The sequence below is a fragment of the Hippoglossus hippoglossus genome, chromosome 4 (genome assembly GCF_009819705.1).
Source record: "Hippoglossus hippoglossus isolate fHipHip1 chromosome 4, fHipHip1.pri, whole genome shotgun sequence".
Lineage (NCBI taxonomy): Eukaryota > Metazoa > Chordata > Actinopteri > Pleuronectiformes > Pleuronectidae > Hippoglossus > Hippoglossus hippoglossus.
The window spans coordinates 23,060,004-23,083,504 of NC_047154.1; the positions used below are offsets into that span (position 1 = coordinate 23,060,004).

The following is a 23,501-nucleotide window of genomic DNA, read 5'->3' on the forward strand; positions in this document are numbered from 1 at the left end:
GTGAGAGAAAGAGAGAGAGAGAGAGAATAAGGAGAGGGAGGGAGAAGGGGGAGAAAGATGGAGGGAGGCAGAGAGTGAGAGAGAAAGGGAGAGTGGGGCAGAGAGAGAGAAACGGGGGAGAGAGGGAGCAGAAGAGACGGAGAGAGAGAGAGAGAGAGAGAGTTGAGAACTTGAACTCTCTCTTTCTCTCCCCCACATCCCTCCCCTCTCGCTCTGCAACACACACTCACACATGCCCGTTTGTTGCTTAGCAACTGTAAAATAAAGCAGCAGGCTCTGAAGTCAGAGAGAGAGAGAGCGAGAGCGAGAGAGAGAGAGAGAGAGAGACAGAGAGAGAGAAGGAGAACAAGTACTGCAATCCGGTGCTGTTTGTTTGGTTCTGTACATCATCCCACCACAGCTCTCTCTCCTCTCTGTTCCCATCTGTGGATCTGTGAGGAACTTGTGACTTCTGGTTCCTCTGTCGGTCCGGCCAATCAGCGCTGGCGAGGGGGACGGGCCCAGCGGTTCCCTAGGTTACCTGGCGTGATTGACGTGCAGCCTCCTGCAGCGGAGAGAGCGCACGGCGGCGGCGGTGGTGGTTATCACTGATGCTCCAGCTTCACCCCGCGGAGACTGTGGAGAAATCTGGATACGAGAGGAGAGGAGACACGGGAGCAAGAGGGATGCTGATGATTTAGAAGTCCTTCGCTCTCCTCCTCCTCCTCCTCCTCCTCCTGAAGATGAAAACTGGAGCGCTGGAGGAAGCCGGCTGAAGGGAGAGAGAGAGAGGAAAGGAAGGATTCCTGAAGAAGAAGAGAGGGGATTTGCTGGTAAGAGACCCCCCCCCCCCCACCACACACCACACCACTTTTCTGTGTCTGTCCTGGCTTCAGTCACTTGTCCGTTGATAGATTGGTCTCTGGGCTGTGTTCTGTGTGTGAGTGGGTGAGACGGGGAGGAAGACGGATCCTCTGCATGCTGCGTGGCCGTGGGAGCCGTTACTGTATGAAACCTACATTCCCCTGGATGCCTGTTTTACAGTATGCAAAGGGTTTAGCTGAGTCAAGAGCGGCCGGATCCATATACATCCATCTCATCTGTATATAGGAGGCAGAGGGATTGAAATGTGTGTGTGTGTGTGTGTGTGAGGCTGGATCAGTCATCTCAGGGCTACAGTTACAGCTGAGGCCAGGATATCTAGGCTCGTCTACTGTATCTGCATAGGAGGAGGAGTATTAATTACATAACCCTCCATCCATACTCCTGAATCAGGGCTGTGCAGCATCCCACTGTCCCACTGGTCCAGAAAAAAACCAGTGTAACCTACAAAGACGTCTAGTTTCCAGTGGGATGGTCTCACCTCATGGGGAGAAATGCATCCGTTGCATTGATCCCGATCTCTGCCGCACTTCACTCGTTGTGGACAGACGTGTGAATTAACAAGTGGCCAAAAACAACTTCTTGGTCCCTCGTGTTCTTGTTGCATTTTGGAAGCGTCATTAAAAAGAGATGATGCGACACAGGTCCTGCATTAAGGTTCGAGTAGCGCTGAGAGCTCGGCGTGCGTGCCAGCGCTCGGTGCCACCCAGGATTCCCTCTAAACCTCCATTAGTAACCTGAGGTCAGACGACAGCTGGGCTCCTCGGGCCCTCAGGACTCGGCTCCTGCACCATCGGGGGTCTTCCCGGCTTTTTCTGCTCGGCTGCTCCCCCCCCCCGTCAAGAGTCCTCGTAGCCCCACCACCCGCAGACACACTTTTAAGCTGTGGGAAAACTTTCCGCTTTTCCTTTCATAGCAGACTCTTGTTGGTTTTTGTGGGAATCGGCTGGACGATAAAGCAAAGTTAGCACATTTTATCTAATTTGTTAAAATCTACTTCACGTCCCGATAACCACCAATAAACAAAGTCGTCTGAAATGAACAAATGTTCAAATGAAAATTTTAATGTTAGCCTGCTCTTGCTAGCTCTTCCAGGATTACCAATCATAAGGAGATTGTGACAGATGGTTCACGCTGTAGTGAACAAAATGTCATATTTCAGTTTGGTTCATGACCTTAGATCTTGTTGTCAGATATAAAAGTTACAGATACAAACTTATAGATTTATAATGGAAGCGTCTTTTCATGCTTTAGTGAGTTTATACATTTTACAAGATAACGTTATTTTCTGCCATGTCATGCAATTCGGTGGAAGGATGTAGAACTCAATACATCTCGGTGCAGATCTGGATCAGGGAGCAGATCCAGGATTTTGTTTTCCAGCTTCTCTAACATTGTGATAAAGGGAGTTTTTCAACATTTGCATTGATTTCTCAGAGAATAATTCATGGATCTTGAAGAAAAAATGTTTGGTTCTCTGCTGAGTGTCGTTCTAGTTTTAAGAATGCATGATAGAGGTCGTCCACATCTGGAACTGACTTTTACAAGAATCTTTTACTTCCTCCGCCAATGATCTCATCCTCGTCCTCGAGACATTTTTATTTGTAACAATTTGATGTTAACTGACTCATAAAAACTCAGATTCATCTTGTTAATTGGAAGAAAAACCCACTTACATGGCAGCCGCACAGGTTTTTTAATTCATCATAGGCTACAACAGGAGGGTTTGTGACTACAGGTCTAATATCTAATATCCACACAGTGAATTCAGATCCTCCCTGCAGGTATAAATCAAAAACACCAATCTGTCACCTAAAGGCTGGGATGGGGGCCACGGGCAGGTTTCCTGTTTGCTAGCAGAGGGAGTTTATCAGACGTTTCTCAGCAGCAGCTCCAGTTGGAGGTGTTCGGGTCTCCAGGGCTGCTGCCTGCCTGCGTAGGAGGAAACATCTCATCTTCACAGCTGCGTTTATTGCAGATGCAAAGATACAAAGCTTCACGGAATCGTTTCTGCCTCATTAGATCGCGGCGCAGTGGCGGGGCGGAGGAGAGGGGGAAAGGTGAGGGGGACCAAACAAGGCCAGGAGCCAGATCTGATCCCCATCACAAGTACATGGCCTCCACCCTGAACCACAGAGTCACAGCTTCCTCGAGACAAGTTTACTGTTACATCAGCTGTTCTGTGAGTACAGGCTGAGCACTGGTTGTCCTCAGAGGTGAAGGTTGGACTGAAATCAGTCAGGTTCCAGCAAAGTCTACAGTCTACAGTCTTTATATACAGTCTACAGTCCTTATATACAGTCTACAGTCCTTATATACAGTCTACAGTCCTTATATACAGTCTACAGTCCTTATATACAGTCTTTATACAAAGTCTACAGTCCTTAGATACAGACTAAACTCAGACTAAGTACAGATGAAATATTTCCTAAGTACTCTGGTTTCTGAAACTGTGTGTGACACTGTATGCCTGTGTGTGTGTGTGTGCGTGTGCGTGTGTGTGACACTGTATGCCTTTGTGTGTGTGTGTGTGTGTGTGTGTGTGTGTGTGTGTGTGTGTGTGTGTGTGTGTGTGTCTGTCTGCACAGTTACTGTATGGTTGCATCATTCTCGGTAGGATTATGAAACAGTGAGAAATTAGAGGAAAGAGCGTGAGACAAAGGAGAGAGAGAGAAAAGGACGAGAGACACAAACCTCGACAGATTTTGCGACGTATTAACGGCAACAATGAAAGACGTTAAATTCCCGTCTCACAAATCGAGGGAAATGAAGGAATTCTAACTCAGTCGTCGAGAGCGACTCACTCAGATGATGAGCCTTGAATTGTTTCCGTTATCGACCAGCGTGTAAGCATGTTAATCTGCGATCAGCTAACAACAGCCCATAATCAATGACTGTGATTGTCCTGCGGCTTTAGACAACTGGTGCGTTCAATGACTGTGTCTGTGAGAAGGAATCAATTCGTACAAAGGGCTGAGGAGCCATGTGTTTTTAATGCTACGACATGTTTGGCTCAGGCTTTTCACAGACAAATGTTTTTCAATATAATTATAATATTGAACAGCAATGAATCTTACATATGTAAAGATAGAGTAGAACTGGGTGAAGAGAATATCTCTCCCAAGGCCCGACCGTCCACGTTAATTCAAACAAGCTTTGAAGATGAGGCCACGTTATCTGAGCTACACATTGGTGGTGGTTAAAAGGTTTGTCGCCATATTTGTTACCACACAGCGGCTTAAAGAAACGCTACGACCCTTTGAAACCACATTAAATCATTAGATCCAGGTTTCTATCTGCATCCACACCAAAGTGCACACACTCATAGATCTTTGATCCGATCAACAATGATAATTGTTAGTTACAGTCCTATTTTTTCCACACAAATAAAAACACAGTATCATTCTGTCTGGGATTATCAGACTGCAGTTATATAGCGCTTTACTAGTAATAATAGCACGTTATGCTTATAGTTACGTGAATCCATTCACATTTATATACAGATTTATAACTCAGTAGAGTTTCATGAAAACATTTAAATTCATTGGATCTGGATTTTTAATTAGATCTGCAGAAAATTACACACACTTGTAAATATCAGTCCTCCTAAATATGCCTGATTTTATTGTCTCCTGGGAAAATTGGTGAAAATGTCAAAAACACCATATCTTACAATCCAAGCATGGATTCCGCCCCTTTGCTCAGATCCACTCCAAAAGTTTCAAGGAAATACGTCAAGCTTTTTGTGCAGTCCCACTGATAAACAAAGGGGTGAAAACACAACCTCCCTCCCATCCCTTATAGGCTCCCTCAAATATGTTTTCTTTTGAGCAAGTTTCATGTTAATTCTTCACCCCACCATCACCACCACCACCACCATCACCACCACCACCACCATCACCACCACCATCATCTGTGGGCCCAGTTGCCAGAATTATCTGTGATAAGAAATCAACTATAACAGGATGACTTATGGATTGATGCACAAAAGCACAAATGATTAGAACAATTTAAAATAAAGACACATCAAGCAAAAACACATAAACGATAAAACAAATACACACAACAATTAGTAAAATTAGACAGAAGAAGAACATCGACATGTCTAACTCGTACCAGCTGATGGTTGTTATGTAGAGTTGGATGAGTTTATATCCTGATCTTCTGCAGTTTTCTTCTACATGTTGTTCCAGGTTCCAGTTAATTCTCCTGAATCCGTCCTTTGCTCTCAGCACCGGTTGATTCTTCGTTATACGGCTGACGAAGCCTTCGCCTGTTTTCATGCGGCTGAATCATGTTGTGATTAATTTACTGAATTGTGCTTCAGGGCGAACATAACAAAAACAGACCGTGGAACAAAGGGCTGTTGTGTTTACGGCCTTTAGTAGTTCCTTTGTTTATATCATCAAGTGTCGCAACAAACAAAACACAAGTCCACCCACAAACACTTCTTTACTAAAAGAAGAAAAAGTAAAATATCCTGTAAAGAGAAATGTTGCTGTTGAACTGCAGCAAAGTCACATTTTTAGATTTTCATACGCCTTTTTTATCATCAAGACCCATTAGTAATCGTTTGGAAAAATAGAGAGTGGAAAGAAAAATCGACACCAAAATTAAACGTGTTCTTTCTTGACCCATCTCACAAACTTCCACCGAGTTCTGTGGAACAAACTGCTGAACCGAGTTCCACAGAACTCGGTTCAGCAGTTTGTCTGTAATCCTGCTTTCAAACAAACAAAGCAACAACTAAACAAACAGACGAGGTGGAAACATAACTTCCTTGGTATGAATACAATAAAAAAATATTCATTTTGAAATGGAAGGAACAAATGATGATAATAGATAAACAATAAAATACTGATGATGAAGGAAAGTAATCTGGACCACATTTAGACGAGTGATGTCATAATTATGAGCAAGAGTTAAGTAATAATGAGGTTTTTTTTTATTAAAAGCTAGAGTATATTCTCTCTCCTCCTCTCTCCTCCTCTCCTCTCTTCATCCTCTCCTCTCTTCATCCTCTCTCCTCCTCTCGTCTCCTCTCCTCTCTCCTCTCTTCTCTTCATCCTCTCTCCTCCTCTCCTCTCTTCATCCTCTCTCCTCCTCTCGTCTCGTCTCCTCTCCTCTCTCCTCTCTTCTCTTCATCCTCTCTCCTCCTCTCGTCTCCTCTCCTCTTGTCTCTCCTCCTCTCCTCTCTCCTCCTCCCCTCATCCTCTCTCCTCCTCCCCTCATCCTCTTCTCTCTCCTCCTATGATTAGCTGCAGCGCTGTAGGTTACCATAGCACCCGGGAGAGAAAAAGTCAACCCACACAGAGTCTCCTGCATGCCTACCACTCATTCTCTTCCTCTGTCTCTCTATCTCTCTCTCTATCTCTGGTTCTCATCTGCCATTGTGTCTTTCTACTCTCTCTCTCTCTCTCTCTCTCTCTCTCTCTCTCTCTCTCTCTATCTACCTCATCTCTCTCTCTCCGTCCCTCCGGTCGATGACAGCCCGACGCCATTATCAGTTTTTCTTTTTAATATGGTTTACCTCTCATGGTGAATTTTGTACATCTCTGTTCACCTGCATTTGTGTGTGTGTGTGTTTGTGGGGATCTCTCTCTATTTGTGTGTGTGTGGTGTGTGTGTGTGTGTGTGCAGGATCGTGCACATAGATGCACGGTTATGAATATGCAGAGATGATATATCTGCCCAACATGACAACTCAGCTTCACTGTCCGCCCACACGCACAGAATGCCCATGGACACACACACACACACACACACACACACACACACACACACACACACACACACACACACACACACACACACAGATCCACAGGGGGGAGTGGGCTCTGGCTGAGGCCCCTCAAACTCCTGTTACCACCGATGTGTGCGGCGTCTTCTCTCTTCTGTGTTTGTTTGTTTTCTCTTTGAACGAAAGTGTCGGTAATTACTTCTGTTTAAATGCGAACATATCGCTCGTTTGAAGTGTGTCATTGTTTGTGAGTTTGTGCTCGTGTGCCTTTTTTAGAGAGAGAGAGAGGACGAGTGAGTCACCAGAGAGCCTTATCCCAACCATTAGCCAATGAGAGGGAGCGTTTTGGGTTTGCCGGCGAACGGCAGTCTGTGGTTATAACGAGGAAAGGCCGGTTTACGTGGACAACAAATGGTTTATTCCAGCAATGAATGTGCGTATGAGAAACACTTAGAGTAGCTGAAGTCTTTTCCTTCCTTGTTCGAGCATTAGAAGAAGGACACAAGGTAAAAATCGGAGGAGAGCCGTCTGCTCTGGCACGGCAGCCATTGTAGTTCCCAGTGATCTTTCACAGGACCATCTGCTGTCTGCTCCATTCACTGTTTACTGTCTAAATAATCAATGTGGTCTGATGATCAGCAGGATGCTTCACCATGCTGCTCGGAATTAGCCAAACTCGGTCAGTCCTGGGAACCCCCCCCGAAACTAGTCATTGTCTAAAACGCAGATGACATAAGTAGTATTGTAACATAACACGGTTTTAAAGGAGACAATCGACAACAGGATGCTTGTAGTTGAGTTTTCACCTGAATCGAAAGTTTCCTTCAAGGGTCAAAGAGACGTTAACAGATGAAACATTTACTTAATTCTTCTTTTGAATGGGCAAAAGTTTCACTAAGATTAAAACCACTTTTCCTGAAAGGCCAAGGCAGCAGCATGAAAGTCATTGTTATAACAAACTGGATAATTTAGCAGCCGGGTTGTGTGTGTGTGTGTGTGTGTGTGTGTGTGTGTGTGTGTGTGTGTGTGTGTGTGTGTGTGTGTGTGTTCCTGTACATGCAGCAGGTGGAGCCCTGGTTCCAGTGTTGGATGTTAAATGTATAGAAGCATCCGTAGTGTTGTTGTGTTACCGTCAATCCATTCAAATGATTAATTGATTTAAATCAGAAAATAGACCCACAATTCAATCCTCTCTGCAGACGACTGTTACACTGTTGACGTCACTTTCATTGGTTATAGGACAACTTTTTATTATTAGGAGAAAAAAATCTTGTATTTTGGCCAAATTGAGTGAATTTTCATGATTAATTAACAAAATAATAATTGAAACCATTGATAACAGAATGAGACGGTGAATTGAACGCTGTTGTATGACAGATGGATATGGATTTAATACATAGATGCATCTCCTCTCTTCCCTGCTCAGCTCATTAGTTTCCATGGCAGCAGCGTGTTGCTGAGCTGGTCGTCAGGCTGCCCACTCAACCTGCACACACACACACACACACACACACACACACACACACACACACACACACACACACACACACACACACACACACACACAAACTCACACTCATTCACTCATAGATTGACTCATACACTGACACATATGCAGTACAGTTGCACTGACTCACACAACATTAATGACATGTTACATATAGATGGACACACATGAAACGCACACAGAGCAACACTCCTACAAGTGTTCGGATGCTTTGATGTCGTCCTCATCGTAACTCGCATCCTCTGTTCCTTTTCTGAGCTGTGTGTGTGTGTGTGTGTGTGTGTGTGTGTGTGTGTGTGTGTGTGTGTGTGTGTGTGTGTGTGTGTGTGTGTGTGTGTGTGCGTGTGTGTGCGTGTGTGTTTGTGTGTCGTCCGACAACAGGCCTCATCTTGTGTCTTTAGGAGGAGTCACTGATCAGATGCTTGCGGACGCGATGTCCCCAACACAGACACGAACAGGCGCCAGCACATGCACACGAGTGTGTGTTTGGTTCTCACAAGGGTGGAAGAGCAGAAACACACGCAACACACAACTCGTCGAGCTGTGGTGTGTAAAGGCGATAGCCCACTCAGAGAGCGCTGCGGAGACAAAGACAGAAACAGAAATACCAAAGTAGGTTAGAGCAGAGCATTCTGGGATGGCAGGATACCCCCTGGGCTTCCGCAAGAGGCTCTCTTTCTTTCTCCCTCTCGCAGCTTCCAGCTCCGACTCTTTTCTTTCTTTTCACTTTTTTCCCTGCATGTTTCTCTTCCTGCTCTATTTCCCTCATTCTCTTCACTGATTCCATCTCTCTCCCTCTCTCTCTCTCTCTCTCTCTCTCTCTCTCTCTCTCTCTCTCTCTCTCTCTCTCTCTCTCTCTCCTGGCCTGTTTTTCCTCTTTATCTATTTAAATATGCTTGATTTCCTATGTGTGTGTGTGTGTAAGAGAGAGAGACAAAGTGAGAAAAAGAGTGAATCCCTCTCACATACTGTACTAGATGAAGAGTTAAATCAGTGTTGCACTTTAATCGGAAGAAGAAGAAAATTGATTGGATCACATTCACATGGCTGCGTTTTTAAGAGTTTCTTAAACTTTACCCACGTACTTATTTACTCTGTGTGTCACGATGCGGAGCTGAGACAACAAGGAGGTTGTGTTTTCATCTGTTTGTTTGTTTGCGGGATGACGCAACAACTACAGGAGTGGAAGGATGGGTTTGGGTCGGGGGAAGAAATAGAGTGTTTTTCAAAATTGAGTAACTTGTTGAAAAAAAATCAGGCACATTTAAGGGACTGAGTTCCGATCTCTGAGATTGAAATGCTGCGTCATAAGGGGACTTTTAAGTTTCAGGTACTTTTATCAGCTTCACATCCAGTTTTTAGTGTCGTTGGTTTTCCTCACTGAAGAAAAAGCTTTGAAAGTTAATTTATAAATGTGAGTGGTCTAACCCATCCACACAGAACTGACGTGCATCGACTAACAACCATCCTCGCTCACATTCACACCCATCAGGCAATCTGACATTTTCTAATCTGCATGTGTTTGGACTGTGGGAGGAAGCTGGTGTAGCCAGAGAAAAGCAACACAGGTACTGGGAGAACATGCAAACTCTACACATGAAGATCCAGGTTAATCCCAGATACCTCTAAATTTAACCCGGTTTAACTTTTCAGTGAACGTTCAACAATCTAAAGTCTTCACATGGATCCCCAGAAGCAGCTTTACTCCTTGCAATTTATTGTTTATTGGGCAAAATAGTTTTAAACATACATTTCAAGCTTTATATTAATACATGTGAGGTATAAAATAACCCAATTTTTTAATCCTTTATTTTAACATCTATTTTACTCTTTCCTTTGCCATCTCCTCTTCGAGTTCACTCAGTCCTTTCCACTCGTCTGCCCACTCACCGACTCCCTCCCACCCTCCCTCATATCCCACCCCTTCACTTCTGCATCATATTCATCAAAAAACATTTCTAAAAAAAAAAAATACCAATCATGTTCTGCACATTTGTACGTTTCACGAGGAAACAGTGACTTTGGAAACACAGACCTCATCTGTGTTTGTATCAGATTTCTCTTTTCACTCATGCATGTGAGCTTTAAGTATTTTCGCCATGCGTCATTAGGTGAGCAATATCTGGAAACTCCTCTTCATCGTGCTCTTCCTCCTGTGACCTTGATCTATTTTTATTCCATATATCCCCAGAGTCACTCAGGTTTGTTGATTTGTTTAATTTTTATACATTTGTACGTCACAAAAGATGCTTTTTGAATACGTGTTTTATGAACCTGTCATTTCCCGGTGACTCACACAATCTCAGAGATAAAGAGGAATTGTAACTTTTGTTTCGCTCTCGTAATCATCCACTGATTCGTGCATTCATTTAGTTCTGATTCGCTCGGTTAATTCCATTCATCCGCTCCTTTCTTCTTCTCCTTCCGTCCTTGTTTCACTCAGCATATTGTGGGGAGGAAGATGAAGGAGATGAAAACAGAGTGACAGACAGAGGAAGGAGAGATGGATGGAGCAGGGGGAGGAAAAGCTCACTGGCTGGCAGCTCTCTCAGAAAATCTAGTGTGTAGATGAAGAGTCGCTGGCTTGATCCCCAGTGCCTGGCTCGCTGTGCCCACTACAGCGCTCTGAATCACAATGAAACTCCTGAGGGACTTTTTCTTTCCCCCTCGCTGAAGGAGGCTTGATTATTAACAAACCCCATTAATAAACAATACTTTTCTTACTGAATGTAAAGCAACAAATATTTAATGGCCTCTGATTTTTTGCAGAGTGTAAAACTTTGGTCCAATTTGATTTTTGATGATGTTTCTTGGGGAAGTTTTGTTTTTTGTGTTTTTATACTTTAAAACCTCACATGCCTGACGATAACGTTTTCCTAGTATCTAAAAAAGAAGCCAAAATAGCCGAGATACGAACGTCGACCAATCACGAGTCAGCCTCAGCTGTCAATCATGATGTTTCTCACCATTTTTATTGCATCCAATAATAAAAACCAAACTTCTCTTAAAAAATGAGCATGTGAACAAACATCAGTGGGATAAGAACTACCTAAAACGACAAAAAACATCTTAAGAAAAATTTATTTGACATAGTTTGGTCCATATATTAACATGGAGGAGGTGGGATTTATGACCTATATTGCAGCCAGCCACCAGAGGGCGATAAAGATACTTTGGCTTTACTTTTGTGGTGCCATTATGTTGTTAAACTAATATACACGCACAAATGTACTTGAAAAAGAGAGATGAGGAGAGTGTAAAGGAATGAGAGAAAGAAGATGGAAAGAGGAGATTAAGGGAATAAAGGAAAGATGGAGACAAGGAGAGAAGGAATCACAGGATGTATGGGACCAATGTGGGTTTCATCGCCTTGGGCGACACTCTCCGTGCATCCCTCCTCACGTGGCTTCTGCCCTCCCTCCTCCTCTTCCTCCCTTTCTTCTTCGTCACTCTCCCCCTCTCATCCCTCCCACCCTAAGACAGGAGCATGCAGATGATGGGACGTTTGGATTGTTCTCCCCTCGGTGTCTCCCACCTTCACCATCTCGTCACCCCAGTAATGCACGAGCACAATGCATGTGGCTTTTTGCACATGTAGGCCTAACAAGTGTGTGTGTGTGTGTGTGTGTGTGTGTGTGTGTGTGTGTGTGTGTGTGTGTGTGTGTGTGTGTGTGTGTGTGTGTGTGCGTCTTCCTCTGTGTGAGCGTCCCAGAAAGGTCGGACCTCGGGGAGTTGTGCTCCAGTTTCACTCCTTTATTAATTCACCCTTCGCTCCCGCTCCGTGTGCCAGGATGGACGGGCTGGAGAGCGAGGACAAACAGATGGAAGTGAAGGAGTTCAAGGGAGAGTCGAGACAGACAGTAAACACTCAGCTCCGCAATTTCTTTTTTCGCAGAAATCTTTATCTGCCCTGAACTTTTTGATTATCTCATAAGAAATCCATTTTCGTCGCCCCTTCGAATCCTTGAGAAGTTGCGGCTGTTCATCCAACAGGAGGCACTGGTTGGTTTTTTCGTGACAGATAAGAACAGGGTGAAGCAGCCTGTGGGCGGGCGGGGGGGAGAGGCAGCGCTCAGAATGGACGGAGAGAGGAACTGAGGCGAGGACCATTTCCTTCTGTTCACTGACTGTCACGTGATCTGCTTCACTCTTCGGTCCATGAGGAGAGATACACAAATAATTATTTATTGATTGTGAGGGAAACCGCAGAGATTGTTCAAGATGCCGTCTTTGATTTAACCTCGTGAACGGGGGAAACATTCCCCTTTAAAGGCTTGTAGCCCGTCCAGTATCTCTAGGAATCACAGTTTGATGAGATAGTTTCTTCTCATTGTGACGCTGCACATCCCGTTTCATTTTAGTCACCGTTCCAAAGTGTTGTGTTCAGCTCAAAAGCTCTAACTCGAATTGCAGAGCCTCATGTTACGTTTCTCAGCTGCACGTCGGTGCCACTTAGGTCCTAAAGCTCTATTCAATAACATACAGTGGCTGAAAAAATATAACCCTATGAAACCACATTTAAATCTGCTTGATCCAGATTTTTATTGATACCGAACCCCTAAACATTACAACTTTTTCCATCAAGATTCACACAAAATTCACAGAGAATTCAAACCTTTAAATAACGCCCTATCCCACAATGTAAAAGAAAGTGCAGAACCGCAAAATGTTTTTGGTTCCTTCCGTTTCGTTTTTCCCGAATCTTGCTAACTAACAAACAGAGGCAGAGGAAGGAGGTAAAACTCGCCTCTATACAAACTGTTCAGCACTAAATGGAAGACAGACACAGTTAGCGACTCGATAGCAAACAGAGTGGAGCATTAATCTCCTACAGAGCCAGATCTGTCACAAACGAGGTGGTGGAGACCCAAATCAGAGCGAAAAGAGAGCGCATATTGGATTTACATGTCATTCTGTGGATAAGAAACCGTTTGCCAGCAACTTTCTCCTTTTTCACTTAAAAGCTGACATATCAGTGTAATCACAAATAGTTTCCACTGCCCCCAAGTGGTGAAAAATTCCCTAAAATTCAAGAATTAATGTATAAATAAATTAGAAAAACAATGTTCTTTTCTCACACGTGGTTATTTGCTCCTGTAGTTCATCAACAAGGCGTTTATGTTTTCCTACACAGTGCCTACAGTCACGTGTGAGAGATTTCCAGGGATTAGGATTTAATGCTTTATCATCCTAAGTGTCTCCAGCATGAGTTTAAAAGTTTTAGTTGGAAGTTTAAAGCTCACGGACCACAACCTTCTACAGCAACAACACAATGCAACGACAAATAATGACAAAACCCCCCAGAGAAACCACGAAAGGGAGAGATTATACACGATGCAATTCTATACCGGCGAGCTGCTTTATGTCGAAATGGTAAGAATGACTGACAAGCCTGGAATTATACAGCGGAGAGGAGCGGCTATAAGGTTCTCTTCAGATTAAGCAGAGAATATGCTGCCTCTATATAATAGTGTATATTTATATACACTATTACGTCTGTGTACGAGCGCTGGTATCTAGGCTAACACTGTCTCTAATCATAATCAGAAATTCGACACAGGCCTTTGTCTCCGTAACGAACCTCACAATGACTCACCATGCGTCGCCATGGTGACGAGCATCCCCGCCACATTATTGGATGTCATTTAGATTAGTTGGACAAACTAACACATGCAGGTGGCTGCCACTGTTTGTCCCATTGTTGGTTCTTACTTAGCGAGCGGGTCGTCCGCTAACCAGAAGGTCGGCGGTTTGATCCCAGTCCCCCCCTCTTCCCACCTTTATATATATCTTTTCTTCTGTAAGAGATGATGACATGTACAGGTTGTGTGTAAAAATAATTGTCACCATGAACTTTTGATATTGGAAAATATAAATGGCAACAAATAGCAGAAAACACTGTTGTGATTATTCAGTTATTCAAACTGGGAGTGGTCGTCCACTAATGGGTGGAGTTGACATCGATTGTATTTATTATAGTTTCTTCAGATTGATTTCAAATGGACAAAGCCTTTGATTTGCAGGGATCACTGTCAGAGATACAACTCTGTGTTCCAGGCTGAGCACTGATGAAAGGAATCACAGGAGCAGGAAGTCGTCAGTATTTATAACCCGTCGTTTCACTCTTTACTGAAAGCTGCTGTCGTCGAGACATAACAGTCACTTTGTTGTCACACTGATGTGACAAAGCATCGTTACACTGAGGTTTTATGCACATTTTAGCTCAATTGTGTTAAAAGAAAACAGAGACAGGCAGATTTTATTGTAGGTGACAAGGGAAAAGGGTTTAGTCTCAGCACAAAGGTTTTATTTATGTTTGTAGATATAAGTAACTTAATGTAGTTATCAGCATGAAGAGTACGCTGGTGGTCAGAGTGAATATTAAGAATGAAAATCTATGCATTTATACCATGATAACAAAAGTGAGATCTACCTGTATTCAAATAAAAAAATATTATATTTATAGAGTTAATATTATTATGAATAATTACTGTAGTTGTGTTGTAGTCATTAAAGATAATTGCAATAAACATTTTCAGATGCTGTGACAGTTTTTGTAACTAAATTTAAAGAAACTTTTGTCAGAGGAAATTTAAATTCCACATTTCCATCCACTGATATTACAGAAATATTAGATTTAAGGTTTTGTGGAACTTTTGCTGCCGGTCACCGAGTAAAACACAAAACTGGAAAAATACCAAAAGGAATACAAATATCTCCAAATGAAGAAGTGGTGGCAAGAGGCTGACGAATCTTTGTGTGTGTCTTTCAACTCTGAATGACACAATGATGGTGAAATGTCTCAGAGCTTCAAACACATGACTTTGGCAGCGTCCTGCCTATTGTACGTCGCCTCTCACCTGAATGTTCTGGACAGTCTCCTCCTGCGATCTTTATATGTGAGACAACCTCCGGAAAATGTCTGAAGTTTTCTGGACATTTTTCAAAGTTCATGTCGGAAAATGTCTCCTAAACCATCCATTCACTAAGAAACCTCTTTTTCTGTCTGCTCACACAGGAACTCTATATGACGACGAAGTAAAACGGTTCCAACAAGACAACTGCTGCTGACGAACAACAAACCAGGCAGGAACATGTTCAGCAGAGCGTGGTATTACCCATAAGGCCTTGCAAAGGGCCCAGTGGGCGGGGGGTTCCAAGGAGAGATGAACCTGACCAACCACAGGCCGTGCCCCGGGGATATAAGCTCCACCAATCACTGATCTCCAGGGCGACTGACCGCAGGACCACCGCCTCCTACACCGGCATCTGAATCCTCATTGGCCCACAGCACAGGTAGGAAACGAGGAGACGGGGTTAGTCGCCATCAGCAGCTTCTCTGAGGAGGAGAGGGAGGATGGAGGAGGAGAGATGAGGAGGAGAGGGAGGATGGAGGAGGAGGAAGTGTGTGAGTTAGGGTCGAAGATGATAATGTAAACAAGGGCAGTTTGACATTAATATTAGATGCAGAGGAAAGAGGATGAAATGGGAGGAAGTGTTGCACTCGGACACATGAAAAGTGAAAAAAAACAGTCGTGTGCAGAATAAAATGTCAAGTCCAGTTTTCGAAAAGGTCAGAGGTGAAGGAACAAGCTTCATCTCATCCGAGGCTCGTCTGCACTCGCACTGCATTTAGATGCGAAGCTCTGCAGAGAGATGCTTCTTGACATTCAGTTCAATGGAGGTTCGACCCCGTCTCCTAACAACGGTAACGTTTGTTGTTTAAAGGTCATCGACACGTTTCTCATCAACTTTAAACTTCCTCCAGGGATTTGAGGTTGTTCTCTCGTAGTGTTTAGTTTTTTCCTGATATGAGGAAGATTTTAACTGATTAAATTTTCCACTTTCTACTCAAACTTATTCTTCTAAATTTCTTTTCTGTGCGATGAAACATTTAACGTCTTTTTGTGATCGCATTTTTCCTTTGGCATCTAGTTTTTCTGACATTAACATTCATTTGAAAAAATGCAATACAAAAGTTATTCTTATCTATTTGACAGTTAATATGTCCCCCCCTCCCCGTATATTAATTTCAGATTTGTGGGTTCTCGGTTACGCTTACGTTCATGAACGTATTTCCTCCCAGTTTGTTGTTGACACATCGCCAATACGTTTCTAATCAACCTATCTTTGTCGTTTATTCTCTCGTTTGTTTTGTTGTACAGACACATGCAGGGATTTCATTAATCCAGCCCTTGGCTTTATTATTAGTCTGTGAATGTATTTGTCTTGTAAGCGAGGTGATTTACTGCAGTGTGATATTGTGGCTATGTTTGCCTATCACCAATTTGTATTTCCACCTCACTTATATTAGTAATTAATTAATGGAACGAATATACAGAGTTCAAAGGTCTTTACACATCAGCAACAACACGAGTAAATGACAGGAAGTGGGACATTCTTCCAAAGTGAATTCAAGGCGACACCTACAACATTTTCACATCAAATGCGATCATGCAAATTAGAGTTTCTAAAAGAATTCTCTGCTAAAAAACCCGGAGTCAGCATCACGCGATAATGATCTGCTGCTGATTCTGCTGAAGTGAAGCAGGAGAAGTGGAAATGTGTGGCGCATACTGAGGAGCAGGCGAGGACGTGGAGAGTTTTTGTTGGTGCAGGAGTTACAGCTGCACCATGACCGCTGTCTGACCCACTTCAGTGTCCGTGAGACAGCGTGAGGAGCTGCTGGTGTGAGGCTCAAACTGCACTCGAGGAGACAGAGGAGCACTTTCAGGAAGCCGATGGACCCTGAACACTGTTGTGCCCGAGGTAAAAAATATGTGTTGACCGCTGCTTGGATAAATACATCCCATAACGCTCAGTTCACTGATGTGCAGAGCGATGAGGCAGCGTGAGCAACTTTAAAGTCAATGACTTTGTAGTTTCTGGTTTCGTCTGAAATCACCTTCCTTCCCCGCTCATTCACTTCTAATGGAAACTCGGCATTTCATTCAATATAGGCAGCAAATTCACACTTACTGTAATTATCATAATTTTGTATAATCACTGAGAGATGTGGACTCGAAACAGTCACTTTTATAGATCTATAAAATGTGGAGTATTGTCCTGTGGGATTGTCTCAGACTGTGCTCGATGTAGTTTATTGACACAATTGGCCTAAAGGAAATGAGATGCGTTTTTGTGTACATGGAAAAGTAAAAGGTTCATTAACTGGATTCTGCTTTGAGAAACAGAGATATGTAAAAAAACGAAATGAACAAAATCACAATAAATAAAAAAAACTGCGCTCAAAGGTCGAAGACTGAGATTAAACAGAAGTTAAGATACGTTCTCGAAGTTTTGTAACTGGAATAAATTTTCAACTTTGAATTCAACATCGCTGGACACGTACAGTGTGCTTTCATTAGTGTGTGTGTGTGTGTGTGTGTGTGTGTGTGTGTGTGTGTGTACCCGTCAAAACGTCATCTCTGAAGTTAGTGGTATGATGTAAGTTGTGGTTTAGTTTAGTTATGGTTAAGATCACGGTTAAGATCAGGGATACGGTTTTGGACAATAAATGGAAGTCAATACAAAGTTCTATCAAGCCTAGCTACACAAACCTTTGTGTGTTTATTTCCTGTATTTTTGTGTGGTTGTGTATGTGCCTGTCGAATGTAAGTGTAGCAGCCTCATTGTATTCCCTCTCTCTTCACGTCTCTCTCTCTCGCTCTCTCTCTGTCTATCTGCTGTTGCCATGGAGACCGGTCCTACTCGTCCCCGTATCCTCGTTCGCTGAGTCAGGGAAAAGGAGGGAGCCGTTTGCGTGGGGTGGTCCTATCAGAATCACTAGGTGGCATCTCAGACCCGTCTACGGAGCTGCAGCGAGCCGTGGAGTCACACAATCAGTGGATCCACTCTTCTCCGGCCACGTCAGCTCCCACGTGGGTTTTGGTCGAGGCAATTATAAGAGATGGAAGATAAAGAAGAAATCTTGAACCTCCAAGAAACATAAACTCTCTGGAGAAATGTACATTTTGTTCTGAAAAAGTTGAACGAGGTCACAAACAGTCCAGCGTTTCTTCACATCGTACATTATTCTCTTTATTACCTTTTTCTTTCAACCTCGTTATTTACAATTTAGATTCTCTGTCTGACGCCTCATGTAATGTGAAAGATCATCACATTAAAGAAGTAGTTCATAGAAAGTGTTTTGGAAAATACATTTATTTGTTACTTTAGACGTAAAACTGAACATTTTTGTTTATTTAATGGAGTCAGATGTCATTATGACGTCAGTGCTGCGTTGCCAGGTTTGCTAACATCATGCCCAAACAGAGGCCGATGCAAAGAGCTGTGTTCACCGTATCTCATCCCACGCTCTCTCTGGAGACGATGCGCACGAGCGTCGAGATTAAACCTTTTTTAATCAAGAAATCGTGACACTGCATTCAACCAAATTGATATTTGCAGAGGGAGATGCAGCATAAATGGAAGGTGAGAGGAGTTGCTAGGCTTAATTTTCAATTTTCAGTTGGCTGTAACTGTGTCCCCTGCCTCCGTGTCTTCATATTTCACCACCACCTCCTGGCTCTAGCTCTGTATTTACACATGGAGATTAGAGTGGTTACTGGGTACATTAGAAATCAGAGGGATGCTCTGTGTGTGCATGACCGCGTGTCGTCAGCTGGCAGGGTTGGCGGAGTTCGGAGCTGGAGTATTTTACTGTATGAAGCACTGAAACTGTTATTTAGGGTTAAATTATTGTAGATGTATTAGGTTTAATTTATTATGGGTTTTCGTGTGTAACATTTTAAAGAGTTCTGCACCTTTTTTACATTTGAATGTTCAAGTTATGTATATTTAAAACTTTTTAAAAGAAAAAAGTATCAGTCCTGGCACCGTTGAGGCCCCTGTGCCGTTTTCTATTAGGACAAAAAAATCAAATGATACCTCATCTTAGCCCTGGCTACTGCTACATCTAAAACCGTAAGTTAGAGTTAGGAAACCTCTCACGTGATTTCAATTGTTTGCATCAAATGCAGCAGAACGTAAAGTTAAGTTTGCACAGACCCTGGGCAGAGGAGAGTAATTAAAGGTGCCAAAGTAAACTTTGCTCACTGATATCAGTGTATTCCAACCAGCCGGGCGGAATCAGCTGTATCTGCAGGCTATGATATAATTGGCCACAGTGCCGGTTTTTGTTTATGTTGCCACAAAAAAGTAAAATACACAAGCGTACAACCGCCTCGTCTCATGGGAGCAATGTTGTTCTCAGCCCCCCCCACAGACCCAGTGGGGGGGGGGGGGGACTCACCGACATGGCTGAGCTGTAATTAACACAATACAAAGGGTGGAATGTTCTCTGGGTGGCTGAGATTCTCCTGCACACGTTTTTTAAAACAATAATATGAAACTTGCTATTTTGAGATTTGTGAAGCAGTGCGCGGGGGGTGCAGGGGTGTGATTGTAAAGTTAGTATTTTTGGAGAGGAGTCTTTAAATAGTTCCTCTGTGAGTGGCGTTCGCTGTAACAACTCTTTTGTGATTTGCATTTAGTTGCTCACAGAGGAGGACGGCGGAGCGGCAGCGAACAGTTGGGCAAATCCATAGTAGTTGGTAGTAATTGCAAATGAATCCCGCGGGACCGAAGCTTCAGCCCGAGCAGAACTGAACGCAGTAAATGGCTTTTGTGCACGGCTCCTGTGTGATTCACTCCTGGGGCCACATTACAGGGACATCCGAATGAGAAAAACCCCATTTTAATCCACTTAACAAAGCAATTTGGGGTTTTTAATTCCGAGACAGAGACGTCTGTTGTCAATCAAGCTGTCACGGAAGAATTTTGCAAATCCCCCTCAATCTGCAGCAGAGATGTGAAAGAACTTGGGAATGATTCATGATTGACACACGGGTTGTAGACGGACTGGATGAACTACACAGTTTGAGGCTGGAACCTGCTTCTCTGGACGTCACATGGGGGCTGAATGATCTGATATCACGATATATAACATGTTTATGCTCGATTGTTTATTTTGTTGTGCAGAATATCGCTTCTAGACTCTTTCCGCTCTTCCACATGTTACAGATGCAAGCAGGCAACACAAATCTACATGGAGGAGAGTGAACGTGAATGTAGTTCTGAACAGGGGGACTTGTAGGGGCTACGTCTATCGCATGGATTCGGTTTCGGTATTTTCATTTGAACACAGGACAAGATGGCGAATATTCTTTCTACGTTTCAAAGTCTTCCACACGAGTTGGACACTGATGAGTTGCCGACCACTCGAGGATGTTAGGGACACATCATCAGTTATGTGCCTCAGCATCATCGGGTGATTCGGCCTTTTAATCACAAGACACCCTCTGCTCAGGCAGGCCCACCACAGGCTGCTCGGACCTGGGTATGTGTCCCGAACATCTCGGGGGCCCAGTTGGAGTCTTTCCTCCTGATCCAGAACCTTTTGGTTGAAACGTTCTGCATCCTGTGATGTTTCTTTTGAGGTCTGGCACAGGGCTCGTCTGTGGAATAGTGCTTTCCAGCCTCACTGTTCTATCACAGGTCTGACACAGACCAGAATCTGAACTTTGCAAATCATCCAACAGACGGTTCCCCATGCACAACAGACTCAAACACCACTAAACCTTTGAAAATCAAGTCACGTAAAACAGTATCAAGAGTCTTCGGATGAGTCACAAAAGTATATGATCGAGAGCTCATAACATAATGTCTGGAAAACGTTGGAAAAGACAGAATGGCAAAGTTTCACAAAGATGTGAAGTAAATAATGTCTGTCATAGCAACATACTTCTGCCTGTGGTTATTTTAGATTCACTGAAAAATGTTCTACATCACAATATATTTATTATCCGTATATGAAATGATCTGAATTTGAGATTTGGGTCGTATCACACTGCTCTACTCTCAACATACTGTTTGCAGAAGTCTTGCTTGATGTGCAGGAGAGTAAATAACGCTGTTGAAACCATAGCATTGTTTTCTCCATTGACCCGGAGAGACATTTGCTTGAGTCTGAGCTGAGAGAAATGAGCCATGCAAAGAGAGGGGGGGGGGGGGGCCGAGCTGATCGCTGAGCGGGTTCTCTCTCTGAGCGGGTTCCGCACCGTTCCCTGCTTCTTCAGAGGTTTGAAAATCACGAGTCAGAAAACTGGGATGTGTGAATATTGACTGTGAACGCTACATAATGACAGGTTGGCCCGAGTTTGTGTAAAATTGCAATTTCTTAGGTATTGTAAATGGAAGTGAGATGTGTAGAGTGGAAAGCATTGATGAATCCTACACATGTGGTTATAATTTGATTAAGGATGCGGGAAAGGAGTTACCATTGTTGCCGTTCTCCAAAGATAATGTGATTATGTGCTTAGTCGAAGCATAATCACTCATATTCTTATTTCTGAGTCACAGTGGCGTGAAACAACATTTTCACATATCTATCATTGCTTTAAGCTTCTGCCACCAAGGACGCCTCTCTTTATATCACCTGCATGTAATGAATGATTGAATTCCAAGAGGCAGTGAACAGAAGCCAAACAAGAGACGGTCAGTTTACCTTGACAAATGCACTTCTGCACAATATCAATAAGTTGCATTATCAAATTGTGAGCTGTAGTTTGCAGACTCGCTCGCCTCAGATTGTCCCTGGACGGACAATTGAGGTATTTTTTGAATTGAATACATACTGTGATGGTCAGGAATGTAGATAGAAGTGTATCGATCTGTTTCTTCTCTATTCATCTTCATCTCTGCATCGGCTCCTGTGCCGTCTTTCGTTCGCTCTCCTCAGGTATCGCTTTCTTCCTCGGCAATGGCAGGAGCGGTCTCCATAGCAACAGGGAGCCTACAGTCAAGTGAGGAGGGAGAGAGAGAGAGAGAGAGATAGAAACAGAAAGAGGGGAAGGGAAGAGGGAGGGCAAAACTTTAAGGTTGAGAGCGACTCGTATGTCTCAGCCTCGCAGCATCTGTCTTTCTCTCTACATCTGTTTTCTCTGCTATCTTTTCCCATAGATTGGTTTCTTAGAGCTTCTCCAGGATCTTGCATCTGTTCCCTCCACCCGTCCTTCCGGCTTGATCTCTAATCCTTCATCCATCCCTCTGGGTCCTGGAGTTAAGGGCCAATTATACCTTCTGGGTCTGAGAAACACACAACTACACTTTAACCTGTGTGTGTGTGTGTGCGTTATATACAGCGATTAGTGTAAACAGAGATGGATCCTTGCTTGAGGAAAAATAAGCTGCTTGTTAAGATCCAATATTTACTTGTTGTGGGTTGATTTAAAGCAGAGAACTCACACATCCCGTCTCTTGACTGGAAGCCGATTTCTTCACTGTGCTCTGCTTTCATTTAAAGTTTCTCCCATGCAGAGTAAACATCATCAATTTCATTTCACTCTAAATTAATAAAACCAGCTGAGATAACCACACACATCCCTGAAATGATAAAATGTTTATGTCTCGTGTGGTGAATGCTACGTGCCCGAGTGTGTGTATTTGTGTGTGTGTGTGTGTGTGTCTGTTTTAATCTCATTCATATATTCATCAGCAGGCAGAAGTGCTGACGCAAGTGAGAAAGAGAGGAGGCATGGAAGTGAGAGGCAGAATGTGTGAGGTAAAGTGAGAGAGAGAGATCCAGAAATTCCACCATTCGTCCATCCACTCATCTACGACTTCCTCATGCAGATGGTGGATGTTGAACACACACGGAGGAGGAGCGAGGGGAGTGGAGGGGCTGACATCACGCCGACATCACAGCTCGCCTCGCTTTCTGCTGCGTTTACCCGACGCACAGAGAGAGATGAGTGAAAGGAAAGTGAACAAAAATCAGAGGAGACAGAACTGAGGCGAACGAGGCAGGAAACTGAGGATCAGAGAGAGAGACAGAGAGAGCGAGAGAGAGAAGGATGACAAGACAAGTATATTGACCTTTGACCACGACATTTATAATCCACCAGTGCAGTGGCTGCCTGTTTGTTTGGCCTGTGGTTATTCTGGTTGAAGCTCAATCCACGAACCCTGAAGCTGCTGCTGCACAGAAAGAGATGTTCACCTGTTTATTCAAAGTTCAGTGAAGCTCGACTCGGTACGCAGAACCCCGACCTGGAGAATCAGCCGTTTTTAAAGCGCTGTTGTCGTGATGGATATTATCACTTTTCTTGATGAATGCCGGTCGCCTGTTTATTCAAACTTTATTAATATCGAACATATCACGTGTCCAAATTGCAAATCTGGAGAGATCGAGCACCGTCCTTCAGCTTTGATTCCACCTACATTAGTCTGTATTTATGTAAGTATTAAAGTTAACATTAAACAGGGTGACTTGTTTAAAATACTTTGGTATATTTATGATTATTCGTTATGTCAGTAATTGAAACTTTAAGGTTTTTAACCACACAGCTTTATATTTAGAACGGACTCTTTTAAAACAGAGAACACACAGAA

The 23,501-nt window shown here is 43.4% G+C and overlaps 1 protein-coding gene across 1 annotated transcript in view; it reads left to right on the forward strand.

Annotated features, from left to right (window-relative positions):
• The first annotated feature begins 376 nt into the window (after positions 1 to 376).
• The window catches only part of lrrc7 (leucine rich repeat containing 7), a 106,768-nt gene continuing 83,643 nt past the window's right edge, over positions 377 to 23,501 (forward strand). The window contains exons 1-2 of the mRNA XM_034583376.1: positions 377 to 812; positions 15,127 to 15,404. The gene's annotated coding sequence lies outside the window, so the exon portion shown is untranslated. The remainder of the gene's footprint in view (positions 813 to 15,126; positions 15,405 to 23,501) is intronic.